The following is a 4,349-nucleotide window of genomic DNA, read 5'->3' on the forward strand; positions in this document are numbered from 1 at the left end:
ACTCTTTGAAGAAGCCGGGAGTGCTTAAGCTAGGGACGAACGATGCCATCCTTGCCCAAAACAAGCTCATCTCACAACAAGTGGAACTCTTAACGCAACAAATTAAAGAGTTGAGAGAACCGTCTAAAGCTAAACAAATAGCTTGTTGTGAGCTTTATAAAGGTGAGCATGGCACCGGATTCTGTCCACCTCCGGGATTTGAAGAAGTAAACTACATGGCAAACCAACCGAGACAACAACAACAACAACCTTATCAACCACACCCTCAAAATCAACAACAACAATTCCAAGGGAATCAAGGGTTCCAACCTAGGAGTAACTATTACCATAACCAAGGTTATGGAGGTGGTTCTTCTAGCCGTCAAAACCCTCCCCAAAATCCTTATCAACCTCAACAACCGCCGGTCGTAAATTCTAAGTTGGAAGAGACATTGACGCAATTCATGCAAATGTCAATGGCAAATCAAAAAAGCAACGACGCGGCTATAAAAAATCTCGAGACTCAAGTTGGGCAACTTCCTAAGCAACTCGCGGAACAACAACCCGGTCCTTCCTTTTCGGCAAACACGCAAACAAATCCTAAGGAGTATTGTAAGGCGATCACAACGAGAAGTGGGAGGGAGTTGATCAGTGAGAATAAAAAAAGAGTTGAGAGAGAAAATGAGGAGGAAATAGTTGAGGAAAATATTGATGGTGAAGTGGGGGAGTGGAGTGAGGAGGAAGAAGTTGAAAAGAACGAAAAGAATGGTGAAGTTGAAAAGAAAAAAAGTGTGGAGATTGAGAAAAATACAAGTGATGAAGTAGTGGTGGAGCCAGTAAAAAAACCTAGATGGAGGAGTTCGAGAATTGCTAAAGGAAAGGAGGTAGTGAGCGCTACTCCAATCCAAAACCTTCCTTATCCTCATGCTCCGTCCAAAAGGGAGAATGAACGACATTACGCCCGGTTCATGGATATTTTTAAACAATTGAAAGTGAACATTCCGTTTGCTGAAGCCTTGGAGCAAATGCCAAAGTATTCCAAATTCATGAAGGACATACTTACAAAAAAACGGAGGTACATGGAACCAGAGACAATCTTGCTTGATGCACGATGTAGTGCCATCATTCAAAAAACTCTCCCAAGGAAGGAATCCGATCCGGGACGAGTCGCTTTACCGGTAACCATCGGAGACACCTACATGGGTAATGGCTTGATTGACTTGGGATCTAGCATCAATTTAATTCCCCTGTCCATTATAAAAAGATTGGGAAATGTTGATATCAAACCTGCGAAGATGACTTTGCAACTTGCTGATAAATCTACCACTGCACCATATGGAGTGGCTCAAGACATGTTAGTCAAAGTTGATAAATTCTTCTTCCCGGTTGATTTTATTATTATTGATATGGAAGAGGATGATGATGCTCCGCTCATCCTGGGCCGACCATTCATGAAAACCGCGCGCATGATGATAGACGTAGATAACGGTTTGATGAAGGTAAGGGTCCAAAATGAAGAGGTAGCCTTCCATCTTTTTGAAGCCAAAAAGCATCTCAATGATGAACATGATTCTTTCTGAATCGACGCCACAGAGGAGAAGCTAGTGGAGGTCGCAAACCAGGTTCATATTTCTAATCCTTCCGAAAGACCTCTTATTGGAGTCTACCAAGTTTCGACCAAAACTAAAGAAAAAAAGATGGAAGCATGGTTGCATGAATTAGAGGCTTACGGAGAACTTTTCTATCATGATGAGACAAGGGAAGGCGTGGATATGACCAATATAGTGGAGGAACCAAAACTGGAGCCACATTTGAAATATGTGTGCCTTGATGATAACTGTACTAAACCCGTGATCATTAGCAATAATTTGTCCACAAACGAAGAGAATCAATTGATGCGGGTGCTGAAGAAGAAAGAGGTTGTCAAACTGGTAGAGGCCAGGATGAATTGTTCTATCGCCGATGGTGAATGGGTGAGCGTTGGTCAAATAGTTCCGAAAAAGGGTGGTATTAGATTTTATCGAAGGTTCATCAAGAACCTCTTGAAGACAACAAAGCCCTTGAGGAGGTTGCTCAACAAAATGGATCCCGGAAGCTCAAACAACAAAGTGGATCGCGGAAGCGGCACAATTCCTTTGGATGCTCCTCTGTGAGCATCACACCGTCAAGCTTAGCCGACGTTAAACAAGCGCTTGTTGGGAGGCACCCCAACATTGTAAGTATTTACTGCTTTTTCTGTGTGTTGTGATGGGATTCGAAGTGCTAGCACCTTGCTGAATGAACCTGAACTGCTGCCTTTGAAAAGGAAATTGCTGTCATGCTCGCTTGTTGCTCGCTAGGCGAGGCAGTAGCGAGCTGATTCGCTAGCTGCTCGCTAGGCGAAGCAGCAGCGAGCGCTGCATGACAGCACTTATTAAAAATCTCAGCAGGGCACTCATTTTGGCCCAAACACAACTTTTCTGTTTTTCAACTCTGCTGAGGAAAATTTTAACCGAGCACTCTCTCATTTTCATCTCTCTCACTAACACTCTATCCCTATTTGGAAGATTGCAAACCCTACTCCACTTCACATTTCAATCAATCCGTGTAACTAAGGTTTGCCCTACTACATTTTCTGTATGTTTGAACTCTGTTATTTCCGATTTGGATGTCAATTAGGATGAGTTATGGTATGGGAAACTTTAGGTTTGCATGTGGGATTTTAGGTTTTGCAATTGGGGATTTTAGGTTTTGCAATTGGGGATTTTAGGTTTTTTTGGCATGTAAATGTGTAATCCCCAATAGCAAAAGATTCTCTGAAAATGCTGCAGAACCCAAAAACCCGTAAGGCTCGCTAGCAACTCGCTAGGCGAACCAGGGGCGAGCATTCGCTTCCACTTCGCTAGGCGAAGCAGCAGCGAGCACAACAGTTCTTTAAATTTTGGTTTTGCTGTCTAATCTGTTTGGTATGTGTTGTTTCCTTTTATATTTTGCAGATGGAATCAAGGTCTGGAAATTCAAAGAAAAGGAAGGGAGGAAACACTTCCCGGTCTGTACCTATCCAATTTGATAACGATAAGTTTGTCGGCCCGAAGCAGGCCGCCAGGTACATTGCTTTGGAAAAACGGAAAATTCTTCCGGAGAAGCGATTCCTCATCAACCCCCAAGGCACAAACAAAGCATTCGCCGGGTTGATTGACACAAAGAAGTGGGATCGGTTAATTTCCCCACTTGAGCACTATGATATCGCAACGGTACGTGAGTTCTATGCGAACGCACTACCGGATGATGACGAGCCGTTTACTTGGACATCTCAAGTGGCCGGTCGTCCCGTTGCGTTTGATAGGGATGCCATTAACCGAGTCCTAGGTGAACCGCTCCAGCTGGGAGCCGAAGAGAGGGACACATACCACACAGACTTACGGCTTCACCGAGATGTTGAAGCCATTTCTGCCGCCCTGCTTTTAAGAGGGAAATCTGTTGAGCTGAACCCATCTGGGGTTCCCATGAGGTATCATAGGGAGGACATGACTCCCTTGGCTCAACTGATTCTGCTGATGGTGCTGACAAACATCCAACCAAAGTCCCACACTTCTACAGTGCCGATCCCAGTGGCATATTTGGTTCACAATATCCTCTCCAACGTCCAGATCGATGTGGCGAGGATCATCGCTAATGAGCTTAAGTCCGTGATTGAGAGCGGGCTAAAGTCGGGGGCTCGTGTGAATTGTCCCCTGGCTTTCCCGTGCTTAATCATGAGTTTGTGCATTCAGGCGAGGGTGAGACTACCCTCAAGGGGTCAGGTAAGGATCCCGTCGCCCATTGATGACAGGTACGTGGCCAAATATTGCAGGGCCAAGAATGTTAGAGGCAGTGCAGCTGCAGAGAGTACCCGGGCTTCTGATGGTCCTGGTACTTCTACTCCTGGACCTGATCCCTACCTACAAGCTGTGTGCGATTACAGTTTTGAATGGATGGCGGCAACCCAACGTGCCATGATAGATATGCACGACTCTATGCAGCGGTTACAGCTGCAGGGAAGTGGTGCTCATGCCTTGATGACGCGTGAGCAGTTTCTGCTTAACGCCAACTGGCCTGTGGACAGGCCTGTGTATGGTGAGGGGGCGGGCGCTGGTGCGTCTTCTGGTGGTGCAACTGATGATGATGATGATGAGGCTACCGGTTCTGAGGCCGGTAGCGAGGAGGATTCTGAGCCCTTGGAGGGTTAAGTTATTGTATTTTTCAGTTTTTATGTTTATTTCTATTGTATTTTTGGATTCTGTATTTTGACTTTGGCTTTGTACTTTTGGGGTGTTTTGTCCCCCATGAACAAATTTAAATTTTCAGTAATGTTATTTATTTATGTTTTTAATTTTGTTTGTTTAATAAAT

This window comes from Lathyrus oleraceus, chromosome 3 (genome assembly GCF_024323335.1).
Source record: "Lathyrus oleraceus cultivar Zhongwan6 chromosome 3, CAAS_Psat_ZW6_1.0, whole genome shotgun sequence".
Taxonomy (NCBI): Eukaryota; Viridiplantae; Streptophyta; class Magnoliopsida; order Fabales; family Fabaceae; genus Lathyrus; species Lathyrus oleraceus.